A 13808-nucleotide genomic window follows, 5' to 3' on the forward strand; every position below is an offset into this window, starting at 1 on the left:
GCCTAACCCTCTGCCTGCCAGGTTCCACACACGCCACCTCACCAACGTTTATACCGTGAGACAAAACACATCAGACAGGCTGACCTGGTTACCAGCAGACAACCCACTGGGGTATGAATGTTCAGACAAGGGTGTCTGACAGTAAGCACCGGACTATGGATTTAGATGCTTAACTGTAGACACTTAAGTCTGCAAATGTGGGCCCTTGTGTCCATTGCGGAGCACGAAACCCAACCCAGCTCTGATGCTGAGCTTTTATCCAAGTGCTTTCAGCCTTCTCTGCTTTTATGATCTTTTGTTTAATTTACACCAGACATTTCTCCATCAAGCGAGTCAAACACAGGCACAGCTGAAGGGCTGCGAACAAAAAGCAATGCTAAACAGTTAAGTATTGAGTTTCAGGGAAGTGTCTAGTAGGAATTCGAAAGGGATCTGTGTTAGAGCTGGTCTGAATTAATATTTGTATTAATGACCCTAAAGAAGGAATAAACAACAGTGATACTAAATTGAAAGGAATCGCAAACACCAAGGAGAACAGAAAATAGTACAAAGGAAACCTAAATAGACTGGAAGCATAGGCTGAAAATAACTCAGTGAGATTCATCTCAGAAAAAGGCTGATGGAAAGTCCCATATCCCGTGCTGCCTATAGGCTTTGAACGTGATTTCATTAAGATCCCGTGGTGGGAGATAATCCTCAGAAAGCGCAGTGCATCGGTATGTGGTCATTCTGAACTAAAAGAGATATGCATTATTGCCATCCAGAAAGAATATAACAGTGAAATCTTGTAGCACTTTGGCCAGGCCATCTATTTAATAAATAAATAAATAAATAAAGCCCTCATCTAACTGAGAATCTGGCATTGTAAAATTGGGGTGTATTGGACAGAGCTGCGTGCTGAACTCAGGATAGGATGAGGGAGGTGCTGCAGATCAGGTTTGAGTAACACTGCTAAATCGTACGCGGGGCACAGAATAGGAACAGCAAGGGATACTGAAGGTCAGGATTGAGAGGCGTGGGCAGATCTGGCAACCCATTGCTAAAGGTTGGAACTGAGATGCATTAGCAAGACTTTGGGGAGGAAGCTTGCTTTATCCTTGGCTCTAAGCAATACTATTAGTCTCTCTCTTTCATGAGCACTAAAATCACCCCTCAAATGTTTTTGGGGAGAAGGGAGGGAAAAGAACAGTAAAATCTTATGTACTAGCCGTCTTTCATCTCAAATGCTCCAGCTGCAATGAATCCGTTATCAGTGCCGCACCACAAAACCATCCTTGCCTGTGGGATGCTATGCGCGGTGACAGCAGGTGTTTAGTGCCAGGCAGGCAAGCTCTTTAGAACAAACCTTATTTGAAGTGCTTCCTTCTGAAAATTGTCGGCTGTGTTGAGTTTGATGCTGAAAATATTTTAACTGGCATTTCAGACAACAAAAATAAGTAGTAGGCAGAGACTGCAGCTACCAGAGGATGGCTTAAGTGGCAATTTGTGTAGAGAAAAGCTATATTTATGAGCTGTTTTAAAGGTGACCTATAGAGTAGAAAGACATGTCTGTGTCCCTCATTTTTATAGTGGGTAAAGGACGCCTGAAAGTTTAATAAGAAAAGAAGTTTGTCTGTTATATTAGGAATATCAACACTTGTTTCCCCTATTTTTTCTCCTGAGCTTTAGAACTGAAGTGGAAGTTTTCTTAGAGCTTAGTCGAGGATTGGTGGGAGACTTGAATCATCCACAAAGCAAGTTTTTCTCCCAAGTGTTTGTCAGGTGTTTGAGTTAAATAGAAGCTAACAATGATTTTTAAGCCATCAAACTAAAAATCCTTTCCCAGTTGTTCACTTTTTAGTCCTTTGATTCTGGTGATGTCATAATACTGCTAGATTTCCATTCATCCATAGAGACGTCCAGCAACAAGTGGATTGAGCAAGACTTGGTATTTCTAATGTAAAAGCAGACAAATCCCTCTCCCCACTTTAAAACAAAAAAATCAGTAAGAAACCACAGTGCAGGCCTCTCTTTTCTGCAATGAGATAATATTAGGCCTTGTCCAGACTGGCCACAGGTGCAGATTGTGTCTCATTGTACTTTCCCCTCCCTATCATAGGCGTGGGCACTTGTGCAGTGATGCTGGTGTCTATCCAACAATGGCTGACATTGAGGCAAATCTGTAGACAAGCCCTCAGAGCTCATTAGCTTAAGGGTTTAACCTCCTGAGTCGCCAGGCCTTGTATATCGGGGAAAATACACCTGGAGTGCTGTGCCAGGTGGTTTGGAGCACTGCCACTCCAATGAAATGTCGGCATATCATAGGGATGCCAGGGCCAGGGTGGCATCTGTACACATTGTTCAGTTAACAAAGGGTTAACCAATATGCTACTACTGTTAAAAGGGAGAACCCTGATGGCCCAGTTCCTGTCACAGGCCTCTCAGTCTCACTCTGTGCCCATTTACTGCTGGGGTTCCTGCTAGCTGTGGGATGAAGTGCTGGCAGGTTCCTATTTATCATCATAATATCTAGCTCATACATATTGCTTATGAACGGCCATCCTGGGTCAGACCAATAGTCCTTCTAGCCCAGTATCCTGTCTTCCAGTAGTGGCTAGTGCTAGATGCTTCAGAGGGAGTGAACAGAACAGGGCTATTTATCAAGTAAGCCATCCCCAGTCGTCCAGTCCCAATTTCCAGAGCATGGGGTTGATCTTGGCTAATAGCCATTGATGGACCTATCCACTATGAACTTATCTAATGATTTTGTGAACCCACTTATACTTCTAGCCTTAACATCCACTGGCAATGAGTTCCACAGGTTGACTGTGTGTTATGTGAAGAAGTGCTTCCTTATGTTTGTTTTAAACCTGCTGCCTATAAATGTAATTGGGTGACTCGTGGTTCATGTGAAAGAATAAATAACACTTTCTTATTCACTTTCTCCACACCATTCATGATTTTAGAGACCCTCTATCATATCCCCCCTTAGTCATCTCTTTTCCAAACTGAACAATCCCAGTATTTTTAATCTCTCCTAATATAGAAGCAAAATTATTTTTGCTGCCCTTCCCTGTACTTTTTCCAGTTCTATCTCTTTTGAGATGGGGCAACCAGAATGGCACACAATATTCAAAGTATGGGCATACCATGGATTTATATAGTGGCATTAGCTTTGGACTTATCTGGAGGAATTTTGTATCTTCTGCAAACTTTGCCACCTCACTGTTTACCCCTTTTTCTAGATCATGTATGAATATGTTGAACAGCATTGGTCTCAGTAAAAATCCTTGGGGGACCCCGCTATTTACCTCTTTCAGCTGTGAAAACTGACCATTTCTTTCTACCCTTTGTTTCCTATCTTTTAACCAGTTACAGATCCATGAGAGGACCTTCCCTCTTATCCTATGACTGCTTACTTTTCTTAAGAGTCATTGGTGTGTGATCTTGTCAAAGGCTTTCTGAAAGTCCAAGGACACTATATCCAGGGATCACGCTTGTTGACATGTTTGTTGACCCCCTTAAAGAATTATACCGGATTGGTGAGGCATGATTTTCTCTTTACAAAAGCTGTGTTGACTCTTCCCCAGCATATTGTGTTTATCTGGGTGTCTGATAATTCTCAGACAAAAAACCAGCACCCCCTAACTAACATATCCTGGAGCAAGTACTGACTCAGAGGGAAGAATATCAGTCCTATGGTGTCAGAAAACCACAGCCAACAGCACATAGCTGTTCTGCCATTCAAAATACTGCTTTGCCCTGACCTTGTTTAGCTCATGAAGAGCACCAGGGTGGGGCCCTGAGGGGGAAATCCTAGCCTGAGCTTGCAGCTAGCCAAGATGACATGGTAGCAGATCAAGTATAACCAGTTAGTTCAGCTCATCCAAAAGTCCGCACAAAAAAAGGGTTAAAATACAATTCTATTCTTCATACCCAGGTCACTTGTAATTCTGGATAGAGTCCTGCTACTTGGCAGTCACTATACCATCATCAATAAGCCCTCAAGCCATCTGAGGCTGCAAGATTAGCAGCTACAGTGCTGGTTAGTTTATTCTGTGCAGCTGAGATGAAGAAAAAACAGTCTAAGGACACAATCTGCAAATGATCTAAAACATGATGTGAATTATTTGTCAGTTTGATTCAGGTGGCTCTTAACCAGGCCAGACTGTACTTACTGCATGAATAGCCAGAGAAGCAGTGGGAAGGAAAGTCATAATCGGCTTTTGTGTTCTTAAATTGTTGTTATCCAGACTAAACAAAGATTTGTGCTTTATTGGTGTCCTCCCTTTGCCTGCTTTTTTATGCTTGACTATGACACTGTGACATTGTCTCCACAGAGCAATATGGTAGGAACCTGTCAAAGAGAGACTCTCTTTGCACCTAAATTTTAATGCTCCTACTGACCTTTATTTAAGAGAAATCTGCCATTCTATCTTATCATAGACTTAGACTGCAAATCTTTTGGGGGCTGCAACACTGGCTTTTTTTTTGGTGGGCGGGAGGGGGGTTTGTAAAGAGCCAGGTACACTTATGGGGTTATATAAACAATAATATCAAAATACTAGGTTAACTTGGAATGTAACAAGGATCAAACTTTTCCAAATCTATCAAGAGTTGCAGATTGCTCTATTTCATTGCAAAGGTCATGGACTCAGATCCTCAAAAGGATCTAGGCTCCCAGCTTCCATTCATTTCAGTTAGGAAGTTAGGGGTCTAAATACCTTTGAGGATCTGGGCCATTGCACCCAGGTTAGCAATAAGATCTCACACTGGACCTCAGGTCACATATGAGCAATCTGTCACTTTGGATGGATGGACTCTTATTTGACTATTAGTTGAAGGCCATGCTGTGTGTAACTGGAAAGGGGATTAACCTCTAAATTTGCAGTATGGTCTCCGATCTGGCCTGTGAACTGAGTGTCATGACAATTTGATACGCTCTCTTCGATATGCTCATTCCTTGAATTTGTACCTGTGTTAGCAATGTGGAGTTTGGCCGGATCCTCATTTAAGAAAGCGGGTCTTACAACAACAGATCTATTGCACTTTATTTCCTGGTGCACTGGAAGACTGGTCTTTGAACAGATGTATTCCTTTTGCAGGAAATCCTTTGTAAGGACTTCACTGGAGTTTGCATTGATTACTGCTTGCTGTACAGAAATGTGTACTCATTGAACAACGGAGTACCTGTTTTCTCCACTTTTAGAAGACAGATGATAATGGTGACCAAATCCTCCTACCAGCCCCCCATCTCAAAGAGCTATTCAGGGCACTGGACTGGTGTGCAGAAGGAGAGTTGAGAGGGAGAAGTCCACCCACAGAAAACATGGAGCTCAACGGCTGAAGTAGCTCTGCAGGGAGCCACTCTGCTCTGACTCTAGGGAATCTGCCAGCTATGGATCCTGTGTCCCCTCTCTGCACAGCCCCCTCCAAATGTGGTTCTTTACAGAAAGCATGATAGCTAGGGGAGCTAAGGGTTTTCAAATGATGCCGAACAGGTGTAAGCTGGTAGAACAGCTCAGCAGAGAGGGGAAAATAACTCTGTAATAGGCAATGCCTTTTCCTCACGGGTTAGTTTGTGTTTATAACAAGAAAGCAAAGCAAGCTATCCTCAGAAAGGAAACTAGAAATTTTCCATATGGTCTGATGAATATAGCTCCCTCCCTTCCCAAGGGTCTTTTTCCCTCATGTCTCCAAAACAGCCAGTTTATAGCCCTTCCCTTTAGCACCTGTAAGGGGAAAATTAAACTGGGATTAACCCCTTGTTCACTGAAGACAAGTTAGAGGTCCTGTGCCCTGTTAGAACAGGGAATGCCATTTATTAGTTAAAATTCAAAATAAGAAACTATTTGCCCTTCCTCTTCTTTGATGAGCTGAGCCCAAATAACACTACTGTGATGGAGACAGATCAGTCAGACAAGATGTTTATTTCAGATGGGCTCAGACTCCCTCTGGCTCTTATTTATTACCGTTCCCTTCAGAACTGACTATGTGACGTCATCGATGGCAATTGCGAAATCCCAAATTCCAGAACAGGAACCAGGAACACTTTCCAAATGAGGCAAATGGTATTTGAAATAGCAGCAAATCAGCCATGAGAAAAACACCACAGCAACCGCATAAAATAAATAAAGGAGCTTTCCAAAGCTGTCCTGTATTAATGACTCTTCATTTCAAATGCACTTACCCCCAAATTGGCCAGCACCCTGCGAATAAAGAGCTGGGATTGCAAAACCAATTTAAAATTCAGGGACCATATTTTCAGTTTATTTATATGGCACGAATCTATAAAGATTTCCAAGGCAGTTTATAATACAATATATTTTTAAAAGACTTTATACATTCAGAACATGAAATAAAAAATAATCAATAAAAGGCCTTCTGAAATAAAAGCACTTTCCCCTCAGTTGCTGATCTGTACAAGGGGATAGGGAAAGAGTATAAAAAGGCCATTCTGGTACAAGCAAGTGCTTCCCAGCAAAGGACATCAACTTATTCCTCACACCACCTAGTGTGGGAAGGACGGTCCAATGGTTAGGGTACCAGCTCAGGAGAACCCAGTTCAGTTCCCTCCTTCACCACAGATTGCCTGTGTAATCTTGGTAAAGTCGCTTCATCTCTCAATTCCCTGTCTATAAAATGAAGCTAGTACTTCTCTACCTGGACATTGGTGTGGCTTTTTAGACATCCAGTGAGCAAGATATTACATTAAATATCTCGTGTCAGTTCATAACAAAAATGGATCAGGGTTTAGATATTATTTCTCCTAACAATCAGTCACTTGAAATTTCTGTGGAAGAGACAGGGAAACAACCCAACCTGTCCTAATGAAGGAATAAGATCAAATTAAATTGGAATCGGAATATTTCCTTTGCATTATCCAATATGCTGGCACAGAATAATGTTCTATTGCTTTGCCAAATGGAGACCCTGGAGAATAAACACAGGGCCTCCAGGCACCAAATAACATGCTTAAATGAGGCCACAGAGGCAGAGGATCCTCTTATTTCTGCTTTGTCAAACCACTAGCAGAATTACTGAGTGAGAAATTCAACCCCATATTATCCATCCAAAGGCGTGGAGTTTTGGAGCGCTGGGTAGCAGCTTTGCCACCTCTGCATGCTGCTAGTGTCTGGCAGCAGGCTCAAGGAAGCACATGCTGACTTCCTCGCGGCAACATGAGGAAAGATTCCCACTGACTTCAGTGACCTTTGGATCAGGCTCTAGGCACTGTTCCTGCACATTCTCTCCCAGCACTCCAAAGCGTTCTGCATTTGCCCAGCTCTGCACATCTGCCCACTTCCCAGTGCGCTTTCCAAAAGCTGGAGTCTGGTCTATGTATTCCTTTGGGTACATGGGACTGAGTTAATTGGACAAACGAATGACCTCCCCCCACCAGGACCCATTTCCAAACTCAATTCCCTCTGTGGTGATATGGGTTTCTAGGCACCCCTGGACCAGAGATTCACTGAATGCAAGGAAAGAACGAAAAAAAAAATCACAAGGAACCAGCCAACTGCGAAATGAGCATTGGAAACAGATACCAGAGGGTGAGTCCCAGCTGGATATGGAAGCTGATTATTAGGAATACATGAAAGAGATCATTGGAAGGACAAAGGTAAAATGGAGTTAACCACACTCTGCAAATGGATAACAACTTCATTGTCTTCATTCTACAGCCCAGTCCCACATTCATCACATCAGCAAGTGCCAGCAACATAAAACTACCAAAAGCAAACAAGCTACCTCATTTCCATGCTGCCTGAAAGACCTTTAACACTGCATGCACTGGCACGACTGGTCTTTGTCTAACAGAGGAACTCAGTGGTGACACTATGTGTGAATCTTTCCTACTGGCTTTTAACCTCAGCTTTTAGGAGATGGAAACAGCTGGCAGATGAACAGTGAAAGAAGTGAAAATTAAACAATAGCAACAAAAAGCAAACAGAGAACAGGTGAAAGAGGCACTGTCAATATCATGGGTCAGATCCTGGATTCCCAGCTGGCTTCTCTTTATGCTGCTCAAGTAGCAGATAACAGGAGGTGACATTAGCAACAGGAATGGGTGATACAGAGGAACCTAGATTGGTGCCCTAGCACCATATTACAAATCCTTGCAAATCAGGAGAATATTTCAGAAATAAACCTGCTTCAATTGTAACTGGATTTTATGCAATTTTGTAACCTTTATGATTCTTTAATCTTAGGTTTTCTATTACATTTGTTTTTACAAAACCTAAATTAGAGCTGACAGTGCCCCCTTCAAAGTCCTGTACCAGGATAGCAGTATCAATAGAAGACTGAAATGGAGTATAAGGACTTACGTACAACAATACCCTGTCCCTGTGGCCCAGAGACATTTCCACTGCCCACCCTGCCTTGCCCCATCCCAATGCAGAAATGGCGGTGGTTCAGTATGGTTAACCTTTCCCTTCTAAACCACTCACATATGCCAGAAACACTGGGGATAAGTTCTGTGTGACACATCAGCTGGTTCCATCTTTTCTCCCACTCCTTTGTCTGAGTGTTGTACATTTAGGCCTGGATCCTGCCCTTGACTCTGCCTGGGCGCCAGGATCCACCTCTATGAAATCATTGCAGGATCAAAGTCTTAGCTTATGAGCACTTATGAGAAGGAATCTGTCTAATGGCAGATTTGTAAAACACCTAGCACGATTTTGGGTGCTGAATAAACAAGGACTATTAGTATAGTCTCTTACTGTGTGCATGTCCAGTGCCTAGCACTACTGGGTTCTGAGCTCAGCTATATAATGAATAATATAAAAAGAGTCAATATAGATTTTTTTAAAAGGAATTTACCTCCTAACCCCTTGGTGATGCTTTTACTGGCTTGTTTTACTGAACGATGCTGTGGTTTGTGATGTGTGTCCCCATTTCACATCCTTGTCCTTCTCAAAGGCCCTGTGTGGAATGACCCACCCTCTGCTGAGAACCATTGGACACAGCTTCCTGAAGACTTCACCAGGAAGAGTCAGCTGAAGAAGAGGAACATGACATGCTCCCTTTCCTCTAGATGGTACTTCCAGAACCCAGGCATAGAGCTGCTGCTGCTGTTGTATAAAGAACAGGGTGTGTGGCTGCAAAGGTCATACTCCATTTTGACTATACAATTCAGGATCTGATCTCAGCTCTCTGGCACAGCGGGGCTGGCCCTGACTAGGCTATTTCTTTAGGCAGCGCAGTCAGTAATTTAACTTCACTGGGCAGTTTAAGTCAACAGTATTGAAACTTTAACATACCAATGCAATGGGGCAGTTTGATCTTACAGAACCCGGCTAACCAAGCAGGGGATGGGGTGCTCCTTTTTAATTAGATATAGTTTGGTGCTCTGTACCCTGTGACAGAAGGTTCTGCCACCAGCCAGAGGCTGTCCCACTGAAAACCCCCACATCCCTCACTCCTGCCTATGGAGGAGCATTGCATTTCACAAAAAATAAGTGTCAGGCAAAGAGAAATCTGAGAGAGGTGAGGCAGCAGCTGGCAAGCTTTCACAAAGCAGGCTGGGGTTACTGTTTACAAACAATAAATCATGCACGAGTTGCTCACACAAACGTTTTGGAAAAGTCTGCATCACCACTTTGACCTCCTGTCCAGCTGTTTTTTTCGCTACATAGAGACAAACTGGGGCCCCACATCAGAAACTGAGAAATTGTTACAAAGACAAGTAGGGAGAGGCAGATGGAACAATGACCAATTCAGACAGTTCAGGGGTTTTTGCCCATTACATACGTGACGTCAATACTTCTTCATCCCACAGAAATTCCCATAAAACCACAGTGTGTCTTTATTATAGAGTGGGTGGCATTTGATCCGGCATCCTGATTGGCTGGAAAGGTCTACAAAAAACAGGCATTATTTCATGGCTGCATCTCATCTGTCTCCCCTGTGGGATACTTCAGAGGGTTAAAGATCTGTCTGGCACAGTGCTGTGACACCCACTTTTAAATAATACCATGACACACTATCCTTATGTAACCCTTCTGCCAGACCAAGTCGGCAGCAGCAAGGGCCGGGTTCTATATCTAGGGGTCCCTGTAAATGATGCAACACCAAACTGGCTCGAGCCCCCACCCAGTCACCTGGGAAATTACACACTATCCCCTGGGTGCCCTCCAAAGGGCAATACTTCCCCTCTCTCAAGCACAGAGTCTGAGTGTAGAAAGAAACCTTTTAATAGCAAAACAGAGATAAAACCGCACTGGTTTGGGAAACAGTGCAAACAGAGTTCATGAACTCAATGAGTCCAAACCCATCCCAGAGTACAGGGCGTGTCCTTCGCCTCTCCCTTCCTTCTTGCCCTTGTACTGACCGTCGTAGTTGCAATATCCACCTCTCAGGTGTGTGTGACTCCGCCCCATAGGCCGCACCGGTCCAACACAGGCTTGTCCAGGCCCCCTCTGCTGCTATCGCCTATCACCTGTGGGCATCACTGAGTCCCCCACCGCTGGCAACGACCATGCTGATCTCCCACCGACTGCTGGCACCAACCGCACCTGGCTCCCACCAACCACTGGCCGCCCTGGGCTGGCTCCGACTGTGCCGGCCCCTCCACTGGCCACCCTGGGCTGGCACCCACTGTGCCGGCCCCTCCACCAACCACTGGCTGCCCTGGGCTGGCACCAACTATGCTAGCCTCCCACCAGAGTTGCCTATTGCCCACTCAGCTCTGTTAGTGGTCAGGCAAAGTTCAGCTCTTAGCAATTTCAGCTCATAGGTAAACCTTCTGGTATCATACAGGAAATGTCCCTGCTTTCAAGAGACAAAAGACTCCAAGGTGAGTCATTAAGTCTACCTTTTAACAATGGGAGATGAGAGTCACTCCTTACCAGGCAGGCACCCTTTCACTTAGCCCCTACAATTCCAATAGGACATTCCTCCACCTTTTCCAGGTGGGAACATCGGGCTGCCACTCTTGGGGAGCTCTGTCTAGTTTAGGGTGAAGTGTTCTATCATAACAGACTAAACACAGTTTTGCTGACATCTGTTCATACAATTGAAGGACAACATTTCATTACCCGAGCAGTTAACCCAAACCCAGCCCTGCTAACCATTTCCCATTATGCTCCGCACCTAGGTAAATTATGCTAAGTACTTAATTGTACTCATGCAGATACAAAGCCCATGCAAATAATGTGCCCCCCTTTACTCAGACACTCAGACCTTGCTTACACTTAGAAAGTTGCCACAGCATTATAAAGCCTACTAAGAAGAGCTAGTCTTTCTTTTTCTTCATTTTAATTATAGTATTCTCCCTTCTTCCCTAGATATAGACAGCATTATCCAGTGTTAAAAACCCAAATAACCCCATAACTAGTGAAGGACAACTAGAGGAAGGTGAAAGCCCCCCATAAAGCCCTAGCTAATTGTGCAATATTGTATCATTAATATGAGAAATTCCCCACTCAGCCCAACACTGGTTGATCACCAGTTTGTGCTTAAAGAAGAAAAGGGAGAGTTGATGTATCTTTTGTTTCGACTAATATAACTGCTAATATAACTGGATACAGGAATTAATTCAGGGAAGTCCTATGGCTTGTGTTATACAGGAGGTCAGCCTAGATGAACACAATGATCCCTTCTGACTTTATAATCTAGGAACTGGAAAGTGAAACTGAGTAGTCATGTCTCAGTCATTCCCTTCTGTGAGCTTCCCAGTCCATCCTGTTTGTTCTGTCTGGTTTAGTCAATGGCTTATTCACATGCTTGAAATTAAGCACACATGCAATTATTTGCAGTTGGGGCCCCAGAGTGTAAGCTCCTCTGAACAGGGACCCTCTGGATCTTATAGATGTCAGTGCTTAACAAATAGTAATGTTAGAAACTAAGTATAAATCAAAGAGAAACCAAACACCCATTGTCATTATTCAAACCCAAAGTAAAAAACAGCCTGGATAATGAAAAGTAAATGTATAGGTCTAAAATTCTTCCAGGTTTAATGATCTAAAGTGTTCATGCTAATAACATAAGGAAAGATTTTAAAGTATATTTAAAGTTTATACCATGATAATGCCCATTTAAATTGATCACAGTTTGAATTCTGTGGTCACTTCATTTTATATTTGGACAGTTGTTGCATGCTTTAATTAAAAACAATTGTTATTTGTCAGAAAGTAGTAGAGGAATAAGGGGCAGGTGAGTTCTTAAGGAACACAATGGGCCACTCTGACCCTTGTGTTACTCCCTGAATAAATGGGCATACAGGGATAAAGTTAGGCCATTCTGTTTTCAGATCAGTGTCTCTAAGGCAAAACAAGATAATTGAATACTCCCCACCCCCCATATGACATGCACAGAGAATGCAGAATGGTTTCTAAACAGGATGTTTTTTGAGCTTGCCCAGGTTTTTAGGAAACCTGCCCAGCTGCTGCGAATGGTGAATTGCAAAACATCTTAAATAATAACGATAACAGAAGCAGTTTCAAGGGCTACCTCCTGCCCGTACACAGAGCCCCATGAAGTATGTGGGTGCTGTGATTTGTCTGCACAGAACCATTTGCAGGATCAAGCCCCAGGATTCTAAATGAGAAGATGTGAACAGACTTTAAAAAGCCCAACGCATGCATGTACCAGTAGATATTTGAAAATCATCTCCTCCCTTATTTACTTGCAATGACATTAGCTGAGGTTGTTACTGAAGAAGTACAGACATTGTGAACTCCACACTGAGCAAATAAAGGTACCCAGGAATGTACCAGTATTACAGTCATTACTGTCATAGCCTTTAACCTATCAAACTTGGCCAGGCAGGAAGTGCTTTGGGCACTCTCTAAACAATTAAGCATGTGAGTAATTTTACTCCCATAAGCAGGTCCAGATGGTTCAATGGGAAGTCAGTTAAAGGAATGCTGAAGCCAGTTCCAGCCCATGCACTGGGTTCCTACCAGGCATCTCTCACTTTTCTTGGCGGGTCTTTAGAATTGTTATCCTTTTCTTTTTCACCTCCTTCCTGTAAGCAGATATTCTCTCCCATGGCTGTTGGGTGGGTGAGCAAGAAGTAGCCATTGCAGACTCCCACTGTACCTTCCCCTTCCACTTCATTAGTGTCTTCTCCCCTTGAAAGAGACTGTGGGAATTGGAAGACCAACTGGGAAGGAGAAAATGAGAAGGAGTCTTGGCCAGTCCAGCGGCTTCTGCAAGACTGTCCTCTGTGAATCCCTTGCCAACCTCGGAATCTAGGCCATGAAACTAGAGAAGGGTCCAACAAGAGGACAAAGGTGTTTGGGGGCAAAGGAGGTACACAGGAGAGCTCAAAGGAAAGTAGCATGGAGTGCACAGGACAGGAAAGAGCTGTGCGGAAATGTGCAATATTTCTTTAAAACTGTACCAGAAGGACAAGCAGGCAGGCTGGGGAAGGCTCTAAGCCAGTGGTTCCCGACCTTTTTGGCTCGAGGGCCACAGATATAATTTTTATAACCCTGAAGTGCAACCAGTCTCTGCCTGCAGGCCCCCCCACCCACTCACTGCAGCCATCCCATCTCCCTGGCTGCAGCAGGGAAACCACATGTGTCATGTAGCCCTATGTGCTCCACCTGGGTCCCTAGGCAGTGACTCTTTTCTGCAGCCAGGGGGACGGAGATCAGTGCTTCCCTCCGCCTGGCTCCAGCAGGGATCCCAGCACCTATTGATCTAGGCAGAGTGCTTTGCTGTGCTTCCTGCTACAGCCAAGGGGATGGGAACTCTGATCTCCCATCCCTTTGGCTGCAGCAGGGAGTCTGCCCTGGTCTTTTAGCCCTGCAGAGATGCGCTCTGCCTGGGTCCTTAGGCAGTGGCTCCCTTCTGCAGCCAGCGGGAGGAGAGCAGCGGGC

This window comes from Emydura macquarii, unplaced genomic scaffold, assembly GCF_026122565.2.
Source record: "Emydura macquarii macquarii isolate MOO-44397 ecotype Brisbane River unplaced genomic scaffold, CSIRO-AGI_Emac_v2 contig_1644, whole genome shotgun sequence".
NCBI lineage: Eukaryota > Metazoa > Chordata > Testudines > Chelidae > Emydura > Emydura macquarii.